The sequence below is a fragment of the Plectropomus leopardus genome, chromosome 1, assembly GCF_008729295.1.
Source record: "Plectropomus leopardus isolate mb chromosome 1, YSFRI_Pleo_2.0, whole genome shotgun sequence".
Classification (NCBI taxonomy): Eukaryota; Metazoa; Chordata; class Actinopteri; order Perciformes; family Serranidae; genus Plectropomus; species Plectropomus leopardus.
In genome coordinates, this window is record NC_056463.1 from 37272402 (window position 1) to 37297155 (window position 24754).

The window sequence follows — 24754 nt, forward strand, 5'->3', positions numbered from 1 at the left end:
CTAAAAAAAAATAGCAGACTTCTGGGTTCCTGCAGATCCCTAAAATAATAGCTTAATTGACATTAAAATGTCTAAAATCATTCTTTTATAAGTCTTGAAAAATGCTCAGACATGGGAAGTATGAACCATTTTTTATGATGTTGCATTGTAAAATCTAAAAATAATTGGTTATACCTATTTTTAAATCATTTACAGATTTTAATGTCAAGCATAGCAAGATAAAGGAACCAGCAACACTCATATACATTTACATCATCCAATCAAATGAAAAATGACCAAGCTTTTTTTGAAGGAATGGATACTTTTATGGTCACATAATTTAATCTCTTTTCACGTTCCATTCTCGTTTAAATCACCTACCATTTCAACTTGAAAAAATTAAAAAATCATGTTTTATACTGAATTAAACATGTGAGCAGAAATGTCCCAAACTCTAAGTAATTGATTTTGATTCATATTTATTATTCCTCAGTTTTGGCTATTGTAGGCACCAAGGTTCCCAAAAATCCTAAACAGAACCGGCTCAAGGACCAGAGCTAATTTGGTGGTAAAGGGATATCAGTGTCTTAGTTTAGCTTTGGAGTGGGGGCCGCTGTGGCTCAGGAAGGCTGAAGGCTGATCGAAAGGTTGCCGGTTTAATCGCCGTCTCCTCCAGTCTACATGTGCAAGTATCCTTGGGCAAGATACTGAACCCCAAATTGCACCCGATTGGCTGTTCCATTTGTGTGTGAATGTGTATAAATGTTTAAAAAAGTGATAAAAAGTAGCAGGTGACACCTTGTACAGTAGCCTTAACCACCAATGTGAATGTGTGTGTGAATGGGTCAATGTGACAAGTACTGTTACAGTGCTATGACAGGTCAGAAGACAAAAGCGCTATGCAAGTCCATTCTCCATTAGACAATGGATATCAAATGGTATAACAATATCAAATGGACATCAAACACAAGTCTGATCCCATAATTATTAATAATAAAAACCAAAGTACTACCAAAGAACGATTTACTAGCGTCTTTATTGGACCTTACTGAGAGCCAATCACTGCCTTCCTCAGAGACAGAAAGTCAAGTGGATCCATTGCCTCTCAAATAGTTTCACTTAACACCGGTTACGTGAAATCAATGGGTAGTACAGAAGGAAGAAAGAGAAGAAATGAAGGAGGTTGTTAAGATACTTTCTTTCATATAGTGCTTCTGTCTGGGAGCGTGAAGGGGCTTTGATTTCTATTTACTTTGTAGTGAGAGATATCGCAAGAAATTTTCCCTCTCCTTAAGAATCACTGATCATCCAGTAGGTTGAAATAAAGCAGGCTTGTCACATGCTCCCTCTCCCTCTCTCTCTCTCTCTCTCTCTCTCTCTCTCTCTCGCTGTTTCTCTCTCTTTCTCTTGTCGTCTTCATGGTGGTGATCAGTCAGACACTCACCTAACACTCACCGTCTCTGGTTTCCACCTCCCAGGTTTTTCTCCGCGTTGCTGCTGCTGATGTAGTGGAGGTTATATGGTGTTAAACACAGAGCTGCTAAACGTTCCCCAAGGTAATAACAGGCACTGTATATACAGTTCTGTGCGAGTACTGCGACGGCAACTTGCTGCCAAGTGTGGGAGCAATGGAGATGTAGAGAAAGAGGCAAGAGGCAGAGTGAAAGTGGAGGGAAAAAGGGGAAAGGAAATAAAATAATTGGCAGACTTAGAAGTGAGAAAGAGAGAAATGGAGGGTGTAAGGAAAGAGGTGGAAGATGAGTAATTGCTTAACCAAAGGTATAAATCAAGACAATGTGAAGTGATACTGATGTTATACTTATGTGAGGCTATCAAATGCTGGTTGGTGAGTTAGCACAGGTGCATACACCGTGGTTATAGTTACATAGGTTAAAATACAGTTTTTAGTGATGTTATCTTTTTACTCTCTGCTATTGTCAATTCATTTTTGGTTTCACCTGAGGTTAAAAATTCTTCCTTATCCCTCAAAATAATACTTTGAAAATGTATCCTTAACTAACATTCAACTAAGATTTTCGAAAGCTTTCACTCATCACACTATCACTCATCTTGTTCAGGAAATTTAAGTTTGCCCATGAGGTTGAAGTTGTTTTTTTCAGTTTCTCCAACTGTCCAAGGACATCATTGACCAGGAGTCACTGATCAGTCAGCAAAAGCTACGGGAGGACATTCACATCCACAAAACCATATTTGGACAAACAGTGGAATTGCGACTGAAAGCACTGACAGCTAAGGCAACCACTTGATACCTTTTTACTTCTGCTCACCTTCTGCTTTAACAAATATTCAAACAGGAAATATACTTTGACCCATCTAGAATGTTTTTTGTCATGTTTAAAATGTTTTATACAAGGCAGTACCTGACCCTGTCTGCCATCCTATACTCTTTTCAGTGAGTGATGTATGAGTCACAGTCCCTACATAGAGGGCTCTGCCAGTACAAAAAAATCAGAATTACAATTTTATAACCTTTCTTCTATCTCACACAGGCTCTGCTCTCCACTGGACTCATTGGGTGCAATGATCAGAGCCTAACTGATGAATACCCTGTCGCAACATAACATTGATCCAGCCACACTGATCCTGAACAACTAAAGGTTAGTCACCGTAGCCCGCCTACTTCTTTAAAACCTTGGCAATCGCAGCAGAGAAGTAGGTAGCCACAACCAATGCAGGTGGTGTGCAACCAAACTGGGTGGAGCCATAACCTAACCTTGCAGGAGTCAAAAGACAAGCAATAGACACCCTGCACATCCCATTTTCCATGTCATCAAGAAGCATGGAATCATGTACGTGTATCATATTCGGGTAGGCACACCCTGATTGGCTGGCTACGTTTATGCAAATTTCAGTGGGCGAATGCATGCTTATGATTGGAGGAGAGTATTACTCATAGAGTCCAGTAGTGGGATGAGTCTGTGTGAGGCAAAACATCCTCCAGGTCATAAACTATACAGTCACTCCCATCTTGTTCCCCTCTAAAAGGACAGTTGAGAAGTTGAAAAAGGGAGTTGCGACCGATCACAATATGAAAGTACTCAGGAACACACAAGGGTTTCCTGGATCCTTTGTCACTTATTGGTTGCCTCTTGTTGTTTGCCACATGTTTCCCACTGCATCTCTTCTCTGGCACCAATTCTATGGCTATGGCCATTCCTAGGGTTAAGGTTTGGTCTTTGATAATACATTAGTTTAGGCAGCATAAACTGCTTGGTTAGGGTTTAGAAAAGATTGTGGTCAAGCTTAAATAAACTAGCAGTGATTGTTGGGATGCAAACCACTTCTTGTATGCCCAGCCAACAAACCTCCTTGTTATGTTGTGGCAATGTAACAAAGTCAATGTACTTTTATCTTTCCTTCTGTTTTGTTTTCTTCTTTCTATTTTCTATTTCTAGAAGAAAAGGTAGCTTTTCGAGAAAACATAAACATGGGTTGTTTTAAAGTTTGCATGAACAAAGTTTTTGGGGTAAGGACAGTCTCAAAATAAAGATCTGATATATAAAGTTGAATTTAACACATTTAAATACGATATGAATGGACTGACAGTGTGTATGGAATGACTATGTATAATGATGATATGCCGTTTTATCATCATAAAAGGTTTAGTTATATATCATTGATGTCAGGTGAATGTTTTCATATTGTTAGATTGTATCAGGGTGTAGCAGCGGGCCACGCAAACTCATAAAAAGCGCAGCTGTATATTCTCCTATCAGATGTCATAATTTTGTTTGAATAAGAAGTGAATTGTAGAAGTCCATTTTCACAAGAAAACATTGCACTATCTATTCCAAACAGACAAGACATGAATTGTGATTTCGAGAAAATTGTTTTCTTAAGTACCATAAACTGAAAGAGTGGGATTGCACACAGGTAGTGTACATAGGAGGAATGAGTCTCTCCCTCGACTGACTGGCCTAAATATTTCTCTTGACAGCTAAAGTGTGAAAATATCTGCTATTTTTAAGGTACATAAAGACATGAAAGCAATGGCATATGAAGGAAGAATAAAGTCAAAAGTGATATGGATGCTGTGGGAGGTGGAAACTGCTCCCCTCCCCATTCCAATTTAACCCCCCCTTTTTTTTCTCCAGGAGGCCAAATCCAGGCCATGTCTAAGATTTCACAACGATTAGCGAGGGAGGGATGAGGAGGGATATAGAGATGTACTAGAGCAGCATTAGCCATTAATCACTAAGGGGGAGAGGGAGGAGAGAGACGGAGAGAGGGAGTGATAAAGAGAGAGGACTGTCCTAGCATGGCTCAGCATGGGACTTGTACTTTTGCTGTCTGGACCTCCAGGGGTCTTGTGTTTGACTGCAGAACAGTGGCTCAGCAGCAGTGGAGGAGTTTCCTAATCCATTGGAAAAGGAGTCAGCGTTTCAAGACCAAAATATATATGACATAAAAACGCATTGTTTACATTTATTGCCAAAAGTCATTTCTGTGTGTATGGTGTATTTTGCAGCAGAACTGCATTTAATCATGTTTATAATTGAACAGAATGTAAAGTTTACATTGCTGAGTATTTTGTCTGTAATGACAGCTGGCGTTTTCTAATCTGGATAAATGAGAATACTGGATTTTGCTACTCTACTACAGTATTTATTTCTTGTTTCCCATCAACATGCAACTCAACTGTTCTGATCATTTCTTTGTTTATTTCTTTAACTTTATTCATTTTTATTTGTAATCTTTGCATGGTGTCCTTTTTCCTGGAATTGAAATGGGATGTCTGGAAAGAGATGTCCTTACACATTTCCCTCCAAAAGACTGATTTTTTTTTTTTTTTTGTAATACTGAACACACAAGTTATACAATCCCGTGTCGAAGTCACATGTCTGGTTAAGCAAACCATTTACCCGACCTTCTCTCAAAGAGGTTTTGTGGCATAAAGCCACGCTACTTCCACCTTGCTTCTCATTCACATGACGACAAGAGTTTGCTTGTCAGGAAAATATAAATGTATGTTTGACAAGAAATTCTCATTGTAGGATCCTCTTACAAACATGTGACCAAGTGTAGAATGATGGTCACATGACAGTCTTATATCAGTCTTATATCTCTCTAATGTCTCTGTTTTAGGATGAACAGGGGTTGACATCTTTCCCTTGTACAACCACCTGTTATCATGTGCCTAATTACATACTAACGTCACATGATAACAAATAAACCACTTCCACACAACTGAGCAACTTCAACCACCAAAGAAGGCCATATAATCATCTTTGATTATTGGTGTAATGGATGTTATAACTATATTTAAGTACTGATATAACAAAAAGTTCAGGGAGCAGTGCAAGAGGACTACACAGCTTTTCAACACTAAGGGGTGGTCAGAGATGGCCAGCGTGATACAGCTGCGCAAAAATAATCGAAAATAATGTGAGTTCTCAGTGATGTATTTTTCAAAATTGAGTAGGCTTGTTCCCAGTAGATGGTTTGTTTCTTACTCTCAATATACTCATTTAAGTTAAAGTTGTACATTTATCTTTTTAAGTAATGGGTCAGCTTGAAGAACTTGAAGACCATTTTAAAAACGCTGAATCGCATGTATATAAAGATACATAACACAATAAAACTGTCAGATATCAGCTGTAGAGATGTCTACCTTCTCTCTAATATAATAGAACTAGCTGGTTATCCGCTTGCGGTACTCAAAGCACGAAAAATAGATGTGAAAAACTAAACAGCACCTGCCAACCGTATCACCGTGCAGAAGGAAGTACACATCTCTTGCATGTTCACCAAGAACCAGTGAGCTAGGTAATGTTAAGGAGGAGGACCAGATTTATGCTTATGTTATTCACTGTCATGAACACAAGCGTCTTGCCCATGAGTAGATGTGTACACTATATACTAATTCCATTTGCACAGTGACACTTGGTGTAGTTCGGTAGACAGAAAATGGTTCCTACGTGAAATTGCTCACAACAAGGTCTGTGGATTATCTTGAATAAATGGGTCATGATTTCTGGAAAAAGACGTCACTGTTGAGTTTTTCAGATGTATCTTTTGTCACTTTGAGCACCACAAGCTGAGTGCCATCTACTTTTTTTTTAATTTTATGGGAGAGAAAGCAGGCATCTCAACAGCCGATATCTCCGTCACTCTGCAACTCACACAAAAACAATCTAGATTGACAAGCAGCGGTAACGGTACAAGTAGAAATATATGTCTTTTTGATTGGGGGTGAACTGTCCCTTTAACTGTGAAATATGAAAGCAAAGTATATGAATATGGGAGTCCTCAAATCAGATACTGATGTAGTTTAGAGCTAGCCTATACACTACAACAGTATAATAGATTTCCTGAAATACAGTTATGGCTTCATGATTTTGGTGCACCACCCTTAGAGTTTCAGTGGCCCCCTTTGGCCGCCAATATAAAAAACTGTCTGTTGGCACCAATAAACACCAGTACAGAATACAGTATTAACATCTAAATGTTAGCCTGGTGGTTGCACTGCTTGCACACTCACTTATCTTTGGGCTACACCTTCTAAGTGTAGATAAAAGTGAAGGAGTTTTGCTGGAGAACACTTTCTGTGTGTGCGATCAGCCTTATAATATCACATCTACTGTGCGGCAGACATATAAGATGTAGTCAAACACCTTCCCACCCCCTTACATCACTGTGGTGGGAGGCAAGGTGAAACAGGGTGACCATAAAACCAGAATGGCCTTCAATAGTGTTCCCTGCATTCTGTCCCCCCCCCCCCACACCCATTCCCCTCTTCTTATTTTTTTTATTTTTTATTTTTTTTTCTGTACTATGAATAAATTTAGTCTGTCCCGGACATGAAAATGTCAAATACCTAAAATACACCTAGGCTAAATAGCATATTAATTTTTAATGCCTGCTCATCCTATGCTGCTATTCTCATATCAGGCCTGTCTGCCAACAGCTGTTGCTGGCTCTCTGGCTGGGAATTTATCATCCATCTAGCTAAAGGAGGGGAGAGAGGGAGAGAATAAAAAAAGAGATGGGAGACATTGTTCGCAAGACAAGGGAAAAGGGGAGGGACGGATCCGTGTTTTCATGGATCCCTACCTTGTATTTATATCGCCCTCACCTCGCAACTTTCTTCCTTTGATATACGAGTGGGATTCAATTACACTAATGCCAAACATAAATTGTTCAAGATTCCTTCCTTTTTTCCCCCCTTCGCCATGCGTTACAGCGCGAGCCTCCTCATACATAAAAGAGAAATAAGGAGGCGAGTGGTGACATTGACGCTGGAGGTAGTGACATTGGGGAGAGCGGCAGAGGGAGGCGAGATGCACTGAAGCAATGTGCCAGTGTGGGTGTTGAATGCCACCCATGTGCGTTTTTAGGTGGCATGTGGTGGATGATTATCATAGATTATCACAATCCAGATTGTTACAAGTTCTGTCTGCGCACATAGCAGCAGTGTACTGTAGCTGTGTGACTGTGTGTGTGTGTGTGTGTGTGTGTGTGTGTGTGTTTTGGTTTAAGACAGAGTGCCTTTGGGGATAAGACTAAATGGTGAGCGAATGACGAACAGTTGGAGTGTGTGAGCGTATGTGTGCATTTATTTGTGTGTATGTGTCTTGTTCTTTTATAGTTACAGTACGGGGAGCAAATATTATACAGGGTTTGAAAAAATCTTCAAGTTGGGACATTATTGGTACAGGCTGAAGTACAAACCAGCCCATTCTCATTCCCATGTTGCCAAATACTGCTGCTCGGTCAGTCATTTTGTTGTCAAATACGAAAAGCGGTTTGAGATGCCACCAGGCAGTGTCAGTTGATAAGGTGGCCAGACTGCAACTGCAGTATGATGCGCAGTTACTGTCAGTTTATAACATGGGCAATAACGACATAATATAAGGAGCTGAAAAGCCCCTATAGGGATGACAGAAGGGGTGGTGGTCCAACAAACCCCTGACTTTCACCTGGGAGCTCGTTGTTCACTTCCCATATGAATGTTGAGCCAAACCATATTTTTTTCTAAATCTAATTACACGCTTGTGTTGCACAATCAAACATGAGGTGTTTTACCAACGTTCAGCGGTCGTTGAAGAAACAGAAAGCCATACTTGAGTCGCCCCATATACAGAGGTTGAATTCTTGCCGTAGCAGTCGTGGGTTCGTCTCTGGCCTCGACCCTTTGCTGCTTGTCGCCCCCTCTCTCTCTCCCTCTTTCACACTTAAACTGTCCTGTCCATTAAAGGCAATAAAAGCCCCAAAAAATAATCTTTAAAAAAAAAAGTACAGATTTCTTACCAAAAAATGACTTTGGTAGAAGTTAAAATCACCTAAAGTATCAAAAGTAATTTTATTATATTAAATGGAATTAAGTATTGAATGCAAAAGTAAAATCAAATTAAAAAACTTAAGTACTGCAGAAACTGATGGCAGCGCATGTAGATGAAGATGCAGCAGCCACTAGCTCCTCAAATCCTTGCTACTTTTTTGCTTTATTTTTCTATTTTTTCGACTCTATGCCATTTTTGATACTAGCTGATGATTAAACAAAGTTTAAAAAATGACTAATAAATCTACCTTGTACCTTTTATGTAACAGGTGAAAATTGAAAAGTCAACAGTAGACCCAGGAGGATACCGAGCACATGATATGTAGATGTGCATGGAACTGACCAAGCAGCAACATTTGAAGAGGTGGCATGAGACAGCATGAGCTCATCCCAAGTTGCCAAGTCATACGACACGCTTGAATCCTTGTGCATCTGCAATTGATGTTCCAGGACGCTGCAACCAACACTGCACTTCAACAAAAGCACATGGTTAGGATTAGGTGCCCTAAACACGTGGCTAGGTTGAGAAAAAAAATGTCATGGTTTAGCTCTACAATCATACGTGAAGCAAACACCAGGCTCCTGGGTGAAAGTCCAGGGTGTGTTGGACCTTCCAGCTCCTTATATTACATCCTTACCAGCAGCGTTACAGACACCGTCCAGAGACAGGTGCTGTCCAACCACATCCACATTATATACTGATGCCACCTGTCCATGTATCATACTGCTGCGCTACTGCCATCCAAGCGACCTATGGCATATCATCACACTGCAAAAGGTTCCGTCCAGCCGCCACTACAAAAGCATAGGTATTTGACAACTTTGGGATGAGAACGATCTGGATGAAAATGTGTTGTAAGAACTGTGAGTGTGTGGCCTTACCTTAACACACCAACTGCATACTGGAGTGCAACCTGTCTGTTCGGATCAAGTGGCCCCTCACTGTCACCCCTGACTGACTACTGCTTACTAGAATGGCCACCTAGAGGGAGAAACAGAAGAGCGGAAAGATTAGAAGATGATATTGAAATATAGACCTGAGGAGGCGAGGAGGAAAATGGGGCAGAAGAAGAAGGAGAAGACAGTGATGGGTAGGAGAGGAGGAGGAGGAGAAGGAGGAAGAGAAGAGGAGGAGTGCAAAAATGAAGTGGAGGTTGTCAGACGTGGCAGCTGCTCGGATTCTGCGAGCGGCGCTGCAGAGGTCAAGGGAACGCAGCCGAAAAAGGTTAAAGATGAAATCAAAGCCAGCAAGCTGCAGTGCCCGGAGGCACAGCTGAAAATCTATCCCTCCAGGGCAAGGCCACCGCTGACACGAGGCAGACAAGAAGCTAAATACTGCACGCCACTCGGGGATCTTTCATTTTCAACCGATCAATAAGGGCTTATATTTATCAGGGCCTCCGAGCAGCTGCCACGTCTGACAACCTCCACTCATTTTTGCACTCCTCCTCTTCTCTTCTTCCTCCTTCTCCTCCTCCTCCTCCTCCTCCTCCTCCTCCTCGCACACTAAATTGAGACCCATCGACCATGAAAAGGGGCAGAGACCCTGGATTGCCATTAACCCCCCTCGTGTCACTAGACTGTCTAACACACACACACACACACACACACACACACACACAGACACACACACGACACACACACAGACACACACACAAATGCCCGGGAGATACAATTCTGCTAAAAGGTCTGTCTCCCCCTTCTTTAAAGAAACATGCCTTATCATTATGGCCTTGGCACAGACACCAGCACCTCTTCATGTCTTTTGTTCCTCAAGCTGCCCATGCCACCCAAGACACACACACACACACACACACCGAGACAAACAAACATGTCGCTGCCCTGCGACAAACCTGATTTCACTTTTAATTTCGACTATTTTGTACACGTCTTTCTTGCCAAATTTATTCCAAATAACAAAAATATCAAATCCCAAATTACCACGATAAATCTGGAGAGCATTATGAGAAGCGGAAGATTGGGTTTAGGGGTCTGAGTTAAAATAACTGGCAGTCTAATCATCTGCACAACAATATTTGCTGTGAGGCATTCTAAATAGATTATCGCTAGTCCATCTGTGTCATCATTGATTTATAAGGCATTAAGCTGCTTGGGGAAGAGAGAAGGCCTTGCCTTCTCTGCCGTTAAAGGGGCTTCTTGTCGAAATCAGGGGCACGGCAATGGAACAACTGTGGCACTCGTCTAACCTCCCCTTTAATCGTCAGGCGAAAGGAAGTGAAAATAGGACGGGAGTATCTGTTTTTTTTTCTCTCTCTCTCTTTTCGAAAAGGGGAAGTATGAATCCAAATTTTCTGCATCTCTTTTTGTTTGGCGATACAAAGAGACTGGGAGGAGGGGAGGAAGTACAGGAAAAAAAATACACACACAGAGAGAGAAACAAATAGCGCACACAAACACACATGCACATACACACGAAGAAAAAAAAAACAAGGGACATCATTAACATATGAATGCTATATGCAAATGGTAGGGAGAGAGCAGATGTTGTTGCATTTAATTGACCTATATGTGAATTGCATCCAAACCTTTCAGTGTGTTTTCTGGCCCGCTGAGTACAGTTTTGACTGGCTTTCTGGTGCCACTCAACGTGCGAGCAGGGCGCACAGTGATTTTAACTGTGTTTAAACATAAAGCGGAGGATGACTAAAAATAGAATGGGATAGCATTCTAAGCGAGGAGAAGCATCTTTGCTGAAAAATCATGAGAACACACCGCGTGTCCCTGTTTCCTGTTATCCCTCACTGTTGACATCTGTGCCAAAACTGACTGTATTTTGCTCACTAACAGGTGGTGGAAAGTACATTTACTTAAGCAATGTATTTGACTTTTTGAGGTATTTCAATTAGGTATTTTTATTTTATGCTACTTTTTACATCAATAAATATTTACATGAAATTGTATTACTTTTTACGCAACTACATTTATTTGACACATATACAGTAGTTACTAGCTACTTTGGAGTTTCATGTTACATTAACCCTTCGAAATCTGGATTGATCATTTTTCATCAGTTTTCTTGTGCTGCTTTCAGACGCCCATCACAAGCATTTAAATGTGTGAAATATAAGCTAATGGGTTTGATTTCTTTCAAAAACCTGAAAAACGAGGCAATCAGCAAATTTGGCATCAGATGTACCACAAACTCCAAAAAGATTGTAAAAGGTGACAAGAAGTTTATTATTATTATTATTATTGTTGTTGTTGTTGTTGTTGTTGTTGTTGTTGTTGTTATTTTATTTTAGCACCTTTTTCTGGTCATTTTAGGCCAAAACATGATCTTTTCCTAACCATAACCAAGTGTTTTTTGAGACTAACCACACATTAATCACAGCACTGTTAAAATGTAAAGAAACGTCATATTTCAATGTATTCTCTACATCATAAAGTACTGATGTAGAGGGGATGTCACACCAAGACACATTGCTAGAAAAGCGTCGCCAGCGAAACCACTGTTTCCCTATGGTACAGCGCACCTGTCGAGTGCTCCTCTCTGGCTGCTGCACGATGCGTTTTTCTGGAGTTTTTGGGCACCCATGAAAGTTTAAGTATTTTAACTTTTCAAGGCGTGGAGTCACACCGCTCGTCAATGTCACTTTTGGTCACATACACGCGTATGCAGGCGCTCCAGGTGCTCCCAGCTGTTTTTCCAGATGCGCCTCCAAGACGCTTATGGAGGGGTTGCGCCTGGCGTGATGCATCCTGGTGAGATAGCCCCTTAATGCATTCATGATTTGCAGAAATGTAAAAAGGCCTTTTTTTCTGGCGATTATGGTTGCTGGTGGTAACAGCAGCATAGTTTTGCTACTAACACAGCCTGTCTCGTTATAATTATGGTTAAGTATTGTTTGGTTGCATAAATTTCCTTAACTTGGAACACTTTTTTTCCAGTCCACAAAGTTCTACATCCTCATACTAGACAGGACTTTGGCATCAGAGACATGCATTTGTCTCCTCTACGAGTTCTGGTTCAGGCTTTAAAAACACTTTGGTTAGGCAAAGATCGTGGTTTGGTTAAATATTGAGAATATAAGCAAGTTTTGTCTTGTTACAGGGTTGACTTTATCAACATTTACCCAAAACCTTTTTCTAACCTTAATAACATCTTTAGCCAATATATATACCCATTGGTTTTAACTGGTGATTATTTTCCTGGTTGGGGGCTACAGTCACTGAGGGTTTCTGCTTACTCACTAGCCATGTTGTTGTCTAGCTTGGTGCACTAAGCTTTGACTTCAACTGTGGAGGACTGTTACATTTACTCAACGACTGAATCAGAAAAGCAAACACCCTCCAACCAACAGCTCGGCTTTGCTACTTAATCTAACTGTCTCTTTTGTCACCGAGCAGAAGGATCCTCGAGAAAACAAAACAAACTTGGGACTAAAAAACTGTTTACTTAAATTTAAACATTTGAATTCAATTCCGGATGCAAAATACCACAGTATGTCCCCCCCATATTGACAACACAAAAACTTTATTTCTGAAAAGAGTGGAAGAGAGTGGCTAAATGTGGCTAAACATTATCGAAAGCACAGAAAAATAGAAACAGCTTGTACGTGATGTCTTCAGTGGCTGCTCAACCAATCAGTTGTGAATCCAATTGTTGGATTTTTTAGTGGTTTTGGACTGATGTCTGCATCCAGTTTGAACCTATTCATGTGTATTAGATGGTGCCTGGATCAGGGTTGTTGTTGCATTGCACGGATGGTGCCCATTAAGGAAACATAAAATAGACCCATTTTTTTGTAGTCCAATAATATAAATCTCAATTTGGGGTTATATCAAACTGATTAAAAAGTTCAACCTATTTTAGTAGTGTATTTCAAGTATTTGATTGTTGACACTAGGCTTGTTGACTCTGAAATAAGCTTTGTGACTGATTGGGGCACCGCAAATGCACCTCGATTAACCAGCCTTTATTGATACCCACAAAAACTCTCCAGGAGCAGTTTTGTAGATTCTTTTGGTATGAGCATTTTTACACATTGCAGATTTGTTCATTGAATAAGTTTCCTTCAAATTTGATTGGCAGCATTATGTTTCTTTCTGAAAATATTTATTGTGGCAAAATTATAATAAACATAACTTTTAGGAGACATCGTTAGGCCCCAGAGGTTTGTTAGAAGTAAGATGTTTTCAACATTATAATCAGGGTTCCCATAATCAGGGTTCCCACACATTGTCATTGACAAAATTTCAAAACTTTTCTATGATTTTTCAAAGACCACCATTTTTTTGTTCTTGGCCCACCTACTTGGCTTTTTTTTTTCAAACATATCAGATTCAAACCCAATTTAAAAAAATCAGCTAGCTGGCATACATAAAGAGGGAGATGGCACGCAAGGATAAAATAAAGAAACATATGTGACCGTTAACAAAATGTAACACTGCAACGTTACGTCAACAGCTAAATAAATAAAATAAATAATAATAATAATAATAAATAATAATTAAGAACTAAATAAATAAAATAAAAATAAAACAAACAAAATTATAAATATAGTTTTATGACATTTTTCCATTTTTTTGATAACTTTCTAATACTTCTCCCCTCTCTTGTAAAACTTTAAGGTAATTTTCTTGTCACCATTTAGTAATTTCCATTTGTCGGACATTTCTTGCCAAGTTGGTCATTAACTTATACCCCATGTTTTCAAAAGAAATCAAACCAATTTGCTCAGAGGGTCAACAAATAGCTTGTGAAAGGCATCTGAATGCAGCAGAGCTAAAAGGGTTAAACTTGATTTTAAATTATATTTAAATAATTGTTTTTTATCTTTCCTCCTCTTGTCTACGCTTTTGCTATTCTTAATGGGGATTTCTTTATAAAAAAAAAAAATGTAAGTCATTTAATAATGAATTTTACCTTTGATATTTGTTCTCTTCACTCTTTTTATTGTGAGTCTCTAACCTTTAATATGTTTTATATTTTATTGCTCTGTAAAGCATTTTGAATTGCATTGTTCAAACTGAGAGTATGTCTTCCACTACTTGTGGCATGTTGAGCAGCCTTCTAAGCCTGACAGCCTCCCCACTACATTTCATTCTGCAGGTAGAGACAGAACCAGAGGCTGAGAAACACACAGAGAAAGAGGAGGGAAAGTCACGCATTTTACACTGCAATGTTTGCATGGGCGAGCCATGAAAAACACAGATGCTATTTTCATCTGGGCCTCTGCCTTTCTTTTTCATTCTTCTCTTTCCCCCCTTTCCCTCCCTCCTTCTCTCTTTTATTCTCTTACTCTATCCCTCACTTTCTAACCCATCCTCCCCTCCCCTCCCTCATTCTTGGGAATGTCATTAAATTGTATTAAATAGCCTTTTGTCCAGGGGCAAGGACCACCCGATATATGATAATACATTAAGGCCCCAGTGTAGCAGCCACTGAGCCGAGACCATCTTAAGAACAAGCATGGTGTGTGCCATTGTGTGTGTGTGTGTGCTAAAAAAAGTGGATGGCTGTGCAGGGAGAGAAAGAGAGAGAGATAGAGGAAAAAAAAAGATGGAGAAAGGAGGATGAGGTGAAGGGATAGGAAGAGTGAGATATAGAGAAAGAGAGGGGGAAAGGGAGGGAGAGAAAACGAGGTGGTGTGGCTGCCTGCCTGCGCATGTGGCTCCCTAACAACTGTGACACATACTAATAGAAACATACCTAATAAATTACAAGCTTTCAGGGTCTGGCAAGCTGACATTTTCTCTGTGCGCGGGACAATTTCATATCTGCGGCGCAAAGTCGAGGGGCTGCTGGACCAAATTGCATCACACAGAGATGCCAGAGGATTAGCATAAAAATTAACACTTATATTTCAGCTTATTGTCAACCCCACTCCTGCACCGGCTGCCTCACAACAATCAATTCCTCTTAGAAATCTGATTAGATTCTATGACGCTTATTATCCCAGTCATGTCTGCCTGCCCCCGTCACTACCACCACCTCCACACACACACTCACACACACCGTTGGCATAGTCTGAACACTGGCTGCCATGACTGCCCAGAGCATTTATTTAAATGGAATTATGGAGAAAATAAAGCTATAGGTGTGACACTTCTTTTAACAGACGATGCTGCGTCCTATATCGCTTTATCTTGTTATCAGGTTTCCATTCCGACATCATGATATTGTATCTTTTGTGGGTCAAGTTCATTTAACCCCTTGAGACTAGATTTGCTCAATTTCTTTCAAAAACTTAGGTAAAGGGCAACGAACAACTTCAGAAGACATTACCCAAAAATTAGCAAAAAATTGAAAAAAGAGAAAAATACCTGAAAATTATTTTTAAAAAAAACTAAAAGAAAAAAACAAATAAAAAAAAGAAAGATTATGTTACAAAAAAAGTGCTTACAATTATAATAATTCTATAAAATTATTATTATTATTTTTTAAAGAAGCTATCCTTTTGAAAAAATATTTTTTTTAAATGTCTGGCAGAACAGGTCTTTGAGTTGCTAATTACCTTTTTCCTGTTTTTTTTTTGTTTGTTTTTTAAGAAAGCAAACAGATTTCAAAGGTTTGAAAATTTGTGAGGGCTTTGGTGACGTGGATCCAGGTTTCAAAGGGTTAAACTCTTGATTCTTTGTTGCAGGGATGGCTGTTGGTCAACCACAAAGTATGACTCCTTATTATTCAATCTTTTTTTTTTCAGCAAGAATGGGCATTAAATTCAAGTATTTAGATTACGATCTCACTGATTTGCCTCGGTCTTATTTATAATCAAATGCCACCATGGTTTAATGTCTCTTTATTTCCATCTCCCCCCTCCTCCCTCAAAACGAACTTCACCGCATCTCATCCATCCTCAAGTACACAGCCGTCACAAATGCTTTATGTTTACAGCAGAAAGCTGGAATGATGCAAAAAAAAAAAAAAATCTCGTTTTGAGATCCCATGAGGCTGTCGCAATGAAATATTTGTCAATAACGCTTTCTGTTGAAGCACATTGCACAAGTATGTACTAAAAGCACAGCGCACGTTGGGTGGCTTTGGTAAGACTCTTGATTGTTTAGACAAATGGCATTTCATCGCATCCAGATGTCTTTAAGCTGTGCTCAACTACCAGCGCTGCTTTCCAAGGCGCAGGCTGAATGTATACAAACATCTCCTCATAACTGCATTCCTCATCTGGGCCTGCGAGCGTCACAGCACTCGTCACCGAGCTTGGATGACAGCCCGGAGAGTTAACATTTGATATTTAGATTTTTAGATTTTTGAGGTGATCCTCACGGGGACGGAATCTTACTAGATTTGGAAGAGGGGGGCCTTAATTAGTTTAGCTCAGTTGGAGGTAAAATGCATGCGGATCAGTTGAACAGATCTAACTTTTGGGGGTTTAAATTAGAAAGCGGTGCAAGTTATTTTTAAAGTATTATTTATTGGAATCTAAAAAAAAACAAAAAACAGGAAAAGCAAACAAGTGGCAGTGGAACGAGGTGCACCCTGGCCGGGACAGGAGTTATAACATAACACTGCTACAAAGGGTCCCGAATAAAGACGCCCACAGGGTTGAGAGAGGGAGAGAAGAGAGAGGGAGAAGGAACAAATCGTCTGATGTTCTAAGTGGATAACAACAGCTCCTGCTATGCAGCAGCGGAGGCGCAGAATAATTTAAACCAGCTACCCGGCTACCCCACCCCTCCACCTCCCCTCCCGCACCCCCCCCGGCCACCCCTCTATTCTTATGTTAACACGGCTAAAGAGGAGTGGGCCACCCAGCAGCAGAGAGCAGAAACTTAAGTCCACGCTTCAGGAAAAATAATCCATCTCGCTGCCTCTCTCTCTCTCTTTGCGATGTAACTTTACTCACACACACACACATACACACCGCCTCGAAAGGAAAGGCTGAAACAGATACAGAGGCGAGAGCACCAGTACATTTACTGTGCCTTTAAAGCATATTACTTTTCAGACAAGAGTTTGAAGAATAATAAACCGGGTGCTTAACTGGGCTATTTTCCCTTTCAGTTAATGCCATGCAACAGCAAGGCGGGGGCGAGAAGAATTCATAAGTCTTTAAATGCAGAGTAAACACTGCTTTCTTTGTTGATTGTAGAGCTCTGTTGTGTTTTTTTGTGGATCTTGCCCCCCCCCCCCCCCCCCCCCCCCATCCCCCCCCCCCTTTTTCTTTTTTGTCTATCTCTCTTTTCCAATCTCCAAACCAGAAGGGCTGCTGTTGTGTTTGGTCTCCAAACAGCACATCTGAGGTACACACCTCGCTGACATTTTATAGGTTCAAATCCCCGAGAAGGAGCGAGGGAGAGAGTCATATTTTATACCGGCGGTTTATTTTAACGGGCGCTTGTAATTAACGCAGCATGTCCTCTATCTCCCAGCCATCTATGCCAAGGCCTTTATTTAAACAACTTTATTGTGAAATGTTTGCGTTCTCAGCGTTCGGCCAGGGCCCACACACAGAATATTATTTCATACTTCAAGGGGAGGGTGGAGGAGTGTGGAGTTGAGGAGGGGGGTTGCGCTTTGGAAGAGTTTACGCTTTGAGCGGTTATTGTTTTTGATTACAGCAAGGCTCTTTTTTAAAATGGATCAAGCCCGGTAACCTTGCACACACACACACACACACACACACACACACACACACACACACACACACATTTACACACACAGACAGAGTCTCGCACATCTACCAACTCGCACCGAAGTTGTGAGAGGCTGAAGGAGAACCTGTTTACAGAAGGGGTGTGCGAACCTGAAGCCTTCGCCCGGGCCAAATGCACAATCTCAGCGTGATTTATGAGTAAGATCGCGCTATTTATGTCCAAATGAGAGTACTTGTTTAATGCTGCTGCTTGGGGGCTTCTTTTTTGGAGTGTGTGTTTGTGTTCTTACAGAGTTTAATGGAATTTGATGGAGAGATTGAGTGTTTACACTTGTCAAAATGACCCGGAGTTAACACGACGCTCAACATACACAGGCGTTTTTTTTTTCTCGCAGGCACAACTTGGAAGATCAGACAGTGCGATGCAAGCGAAACCCCACATGTGTCGAGCATGCTGTTGCGTTTTGCGATTGTCTGCTTGGAGAGCAAATCTCTTGTGGGGAGCATATGATCATGATCTATAATGGTTTCACAATATTTAACATTTCCTTAAAAAGAACTTCAAAAAGAAATTGATTTGATGATTTGGTAGGCAGGAAGTTGCACATGGCGTGAGCTGTCGGCAGATTAAGCAGCCACGTTTCCACACATTCCTGCATTTCTGATTTTCTGCGGTTGATGTTTGGACACTGAATGTTGATGACATTTCATATTGAAACCAGACAGTAAATGCATGTGTATCTTATCTTCACTGTGTGGTCTTGTGCACATTTCTAGTTAAGACTTTAAAAACTGGCATCCCACATGGCTGCAGGAGATCATTTTTGCGTCATCCTGTTAAAATCAATCTAAAACATAACCAAATATAGAGAGAGCATTAATTCTTTTGCCGCAGAAAGCTCAGGATTCTGTCTGTGTTCGCTCTTGATAACATCATTACATTACGCTGTGTGTGGTTCAAAACCGTGCAGTAGCATCAGAGGAATGAATGATGAAACTATCAAAACGCTTTTGCACTCTGCTCATAAAAATAAGCATATCTCAAAAACGAAATATTGTACAAAGTTTGAATAACTTAGGTGTTTCAAAACTATTTTCTCATGTTTCTATGTTAATTTGAATCCATATGTTTGTAAAATTTGATGAAAAAAGTCACATCTTTACAGATTCTGTTTTTAAATTTATGACACAATTTCAATACTTTATCCGTTATTATGGTTTATTGACTAACACTACCTTTCAGCTGAGGTTGTGCAGATTTTAGGAAGATGAAGCATTCGAAAATGCTCCAAGAAATGACATCACAATAAAGCAACAATACTAATGCAGGCACTGGCAGACCATTTCTATTGCAGAGTTCCAAAGGGTTAAAGTACGAACACAAAATCATAAATATGAAACCACATCCAGGCTACATTATGGGTTTTAAAATGAGAATGTGATAATATAATAATATGCAAAACCATTCTAGGTCAGCGCTGAAATATTTCTGATTCAATTCTTTGACCTTCATAAAACACAGTACAGCAGATATTCTATTCTTATCATCTAATAATAGAGCATCCATGCTTATAATATAATATCTTACAGTGCCAGTACATTACCACGCCTGCTGTCCAGCAGATCAGATGGATCACAGATTGCCTTGGGGAAGCTAAGTTTAGTATGGTGTGCTTTTAGCGCACAGAGGAGATTGACAGGACAAACCTGCGAGAAACAGGGAGAGAATGACTCATGTCAAAGATTGTGAGCAAGTATAGCTGCACTGCTGCAGCCTGCCGAGCCGCCGAAAAGCACATGATCAAATGGATTTCAATAGAGGGTGAGTGTGAGTGATGCTGTGGGCACTGCTGTGTACAAAGACTGGGGAGCCCAGGAATCAATGAGATACACTGGAAGGGTTGGTCACACTTCACCAGTGCTGCAAACACTGCAGACGCAACATAGCAAGCGCGCACATGCACACACACACACACACACACACACACACACACACACACACACACACACACACACACACACACACACAGAAAGGCATGGACTCTATAAACCACAATGTCAACTTTTTTTACAGAAAAAGTCGTTTTTCTGACTGTGCGAACTAGAAAACCTCTGTACCTGTACCTCTTTCTCACCATTATCTGGTGCGATGGACATATACGCATAAACTCCTATATCACTACACATCTTCTAAAAAAAGGCCTCCCAGAGTAACTTAAAATACCTCCTCCACTCAAAAATGGGTTTTTCTTCTGTTTATGTCCCCTGTAAATTTTCAAATTCCTCTACCGGAGTGAGTAATGCTGCACAACAGACTCCTGGTCTGAGTCTCTGAGTGCTAGCAACACTGGAGATAGCGGAAAGCGAAAGTGAAAGCAAAACCAGCCACAAGTACATTTATTAATTTTAACTATAATGTGGGAAAACTGTTTTGAGACAAATTTTAGTTCCAGCACAAGTTTTTTTTTTTACATACCCTAAAACATGCATAAAGAGAGACTTTAAGAAGCATAACATGATATTTGATACATTTTTCTGCAAATTCTATTCATACGCTCCATTTCCTATTAGTTATACAGTTTAACGATGAGCCTTATCCTTAACCTGTGACTACATCTTATTTGCGATGTCCAAATCCTGCAAAAGTGAGGCAGCTGTTGGCAGCTAATGTTTTGCAGATGCTAAAAAAATGCATACAAATGTCATTCTAAGGAGATTAAATGTTAACTAGGTTTAAGTTTTAAAAATTAAGTTCAGAAAATGAAAATTTTACTTGTACATGTGGTTGCAGTATGGTTCCAGTGAGACACATGGATGTATTAAGAAGATCTGGATACAGCACAGAGGCGGGGCCCAGTTCATTCCTATGAGAGCTGCTCAGTGGTGCATGATGCAAAATAAGCTCTATTATCGCGAGAAGGTCACTTCCGCCAGCTGAGTAACTGACTTCTGGTTTAGTACTTCGCTAGCTTGAATGGCGGTCTACAAAATTCAGTCTTGTGGCTCTTTTATACTTTCCAAATGTTATCAAATTGGATTGCTTAAATAGTGATATGAGTTGTTTCACAGGGGTTTTGACACTCATAAAAATGTATCCACTGATTTACAGACTTGTCTTCTCTCATGTAAGTCAATAAGAAAAAGTCTTTTTGGGTTGTAGGCATCACCTGACAGACCTGAAAGTAGTAATTCCACTTCTGGCCACTATGTAAAATTGCTTCAGAGCCTGGCACTCTTCCTGGGGCTTGGTGAGACAGCTGACTGCTAAAGTGTCCTTAAGCAAGTGACTTAAAGCCTCCTAACTCCGGGACTGTTTGCTCTTGAGCTGACCTCTGACTGCTGACCTGTAGAGGTCAGAGGTCAGACTCTGGCCTCAAGGATCACCTTCTGATTCAGTCTGAACAATGAGAGTAATTAAAAACTGATTATCTCCAACCAAATTAAGTTCCATGGCTGCTTGTGGTCAGATTATCCAGCAGTGAGAATTAGCAGTTGAACCACAGCATCTGAATCCCGGCTGGTGGCTGTTACGTCAACCTCCGGTTTCTCAAAAGTTTTTACTTTACTGTTCAGATTTGATCATTTTTAAATCTTATTTATACATGTAATCTCGGGGGGAACCATTCTGAAATGGCTTCTTGACCATGTTAAAATCTGTTTATGAACTAATGGGGTAAAATGGTCTAAAGCAACAGATTTTTATCTTATCTATGTGCAACATGTATGTGCAGAAGAAATACATCTGTTGTTGCCTTTTAACAGACAAAGAATATCTTCCAAAACCAACCTTTTGTGGTTGTGAAAAATGTATTCACAAAGAGGAGACGAGACCTTCCACTGCCACCAGAAAAAGCTGCACTGTAATAAAAGCTTGGTGATATCATCATAATGAGAAACACATATGCAGAGGCATTCTTATTTTCCCTGTGGATTCAAGTGAGAAAGGAGGAATCTGCAAAAGCATTTTATTCTGAAAGGAAGCCACCAGCATGGCCCATGCTGTCCTTTACACTGTACGCTCTCTGCAGCTCCATGACGCTGCTGCAACAGGCTGCGACTGTTTGCTGTGATGTCTAAATGCAGCAATACACTTTACTTAAACACAGCCTCTGGCCAGACAGACCAAAGTGTGTGAGCAGGTGGAAAATTTGTGTTTTGCTTGAACAAGTGTTTCTCATAAGCAGGCCTGTTTTCGATGCAGAAATAATCTTGTTTGTAGCTCAACAGGCAGAGCCAAAAACTGTCAAATGCACAACAGACTGAAGACAAGTTTAAAGGAGAAGGATAGTGGAGGAGGTAGTTAAAGTAATAAAGCCTAAATGCTGTTAAGTTGTCAAATGTAGTTGGCTAGTTGACCACTCCTAAGCCCCTTTCCCACTGCTAAAAAAACCCCCCAACTAACAGCTGCTAACATCTGACCTTTTTAACCCTTTGAAATCTAGGCAAATTGGCTTTATATCCTCCAAAAACATAAGAGAGCAACGAGCAACTTAACAAGAAATGGCCCAAAAATTAGCAAGAAATAAGTAAGAAAGATACAAGACATTTAACAGAAAATAAGAAAAAAAGAAGGAAAGAAAAGTAAAAAAAAAACAAAACAAAACAAGAAAATGACCTCAAGAAAGTGCTAAAAAAAAATTCTGTAACATTATATTAAATACGTAGTTAAAAGAATGATAAATATGGTTTTAGTGACATTTTTCCCTAATTTTTGATAATATCTAATAATCCATCCCGGCTCATTTTCAGATTATTTCCTACTCATCGTTTACAATTTATTTTTGCAGTTTGCGGGACATTTATTTCCATATTGCTCATTATTATCAATTTTATCAGGTATCAGGGGGGAAAATGATGAAAAAATGACTGAATACAGCATGGGAAAACTGATGTCAATCCAGATGTAAAAAGGTTAATGTAATAAGAAAGGTTAAAACCCGCAATTATACCTGCGTCAAATGACTCTGTAGTGGTCATGGGTATTCATCAGCTCCGATTGGCTTTGATAAAAATGTAACACCTGAGTGGATGTGCTAATTTTACCCCTTTACAAGCAAGATACAATGAAAGGCCGCCACAAATTATCACCAAACACTGGCCAAATTAATATGCACAGAATTTAAGACTGAGACTGCATGAGAGAAATAAAACTGAAGCAACCACTGAAAAATTTTCACTGGCCTCCACGCTGCTTTAAAAACCTGTTTTCCAGCCTGTCTGTGACATAAAATGTGACACACCAGAAAAAAACACACAAAAAGGCATACTTGTTTGCTTCAGAGCCATGTGCACTGAGAAAGCAGTCTATCACCTATTTTTAGCAGGTTTTCCCATGTTTAAAAAACATACATGCATATGCTAATTTTGGTGGAAAAGGGGCATTCTACAGTTTCAGTGCCATTCATTTTGGTCATTAATGTTTTCATGCTAGCTAATCTGCACTATGAAAAGATTATTTTAGCTTTAAATAACTGTGTGTATTAGTCTGTCTATTCCCACCAATTCCTTCTTCTTTTTTGCTTCTTACTGTCATTTTCCTTGCCTTCCCTCTCCTTCCTCTTCATTCAGTCTCCCCATAGCCTCCTCCACCCCTCCCCCATATATTGTGGTGTGAGAGGCTATAAGGGGATAAAGTGAGGTGTAGACACTTCTTTAGCCCGGCGGAGGCCAAACAGATCGAAGTCAGAGAGCACCTGGCTGCTGGATGAGCCGCGCTCTAAGAACTCCCATGCTCTCACCGCCTTTCTCATCATCTTTCCTTCTCTTATATAACATCCTTTCCTTTTCTCCTTTTAGTTTTACTCATATACTCCTTCTCCAGATGAATCAGATGTATTGGGTTGGCATTTTCTTCACTGTTAGAGATAAAAACAGCCACTGTCTGACACAAATCCAGACATTTTCTAACATAGTGACGAGACTGAAGCAAACTCAAAGTAACAGTGCCTTTATGTCTTTTTAAGGTGTAATAGGTTTACTGACTATTTAAAGGCATAACACACACACACACACACACACACACACACACACACACACACACACACACACTATCTCTCTGCCTTCTACAAACACATTTCCAAATGCTCTCCAGCCCAACAAGTAGGGGTAGTGGCCATTCACCAGAGCTCTATCGATCGTACCTGGCTCCGCCAAACTCTCTACTGTGTCATTCAAACCTTTTCAATTTTTAATCACCAGCTTCAACATCAGAACAAGTCCCTGTACTCTGTCTGCGCACACACACACACACGTGCGTACTGTACGCACACAGGAAGGAATGCAAAAGCCACAAACAGCTGCAAATGCACACAAAACTTAAAAACATGCAAAAAACACCCCTCTACTCTTACTACCCACACTACTTCAAACACCCTCCATCCCCTACACACACACCTCCCTCCATCACACACAAACACACATGTAAGCTACAAAGCACATCTCTGCTGACAATTCAAAGATGTTTATTGTTCTCTCAATGCCAGCTGACAAATAATATTCAGATCTACATGCATACAGAGATTGTTCGTGTGTGCGTGTGTCCCGTATTATATGTGTGGGTGTGTGTGTGTGTGTGTGTGTGTGTGAGAGTGAGATAGAGAGAGAGTGAGAGAGAGAGAGACAGAGGCATTTAAAACCGCGTGTTATCACCTGGCCCTGTCTTGTGCCCAGCCCCAGACTGTAGCCAGCTTTGACCTTGGGCTCCGCTATATTCATTACATCATTAAGTTACCTCTTCATTAACTTTTCATTGTTTATGGAGGAGGCATCAGGAAGGGGAAGAGATGGGGGTGAGCTGGTGGTGGTGGGGGGGGGGCTTTTTATCAAAAAAAAAAAAAAACCTTATTCATGGCTGGGCATCTGGGCCCTGTTGTGCCTCCGCTGCAGTCTGAGGGGTGGG

The 24754-nt window shown here is 40.4% G+C and overlaps 1 protein-coding gene across 1 annotated transcript in view; it reads right to left on the reverse strand.

Moving 5' to 3' along the window:
* Window positions 1-9214, reverse strand: part of znf536 (zinc finger protein 536) — a 155161-nt gene extending 145947 nt beyond the window's left edge. Inside the window, exon 1 of the mRNA XM_042484580.1 lies at window positions 9164-9214. The gene's annotated coding sequence lies outside the window, so the exon portion shown is untranslated. The remainder of the gene's footprint in view (window positions 1-9163) is intronic.
* Between the last annotated feature and the right edge of the window lie 15540 nt (window positions 9215-24754).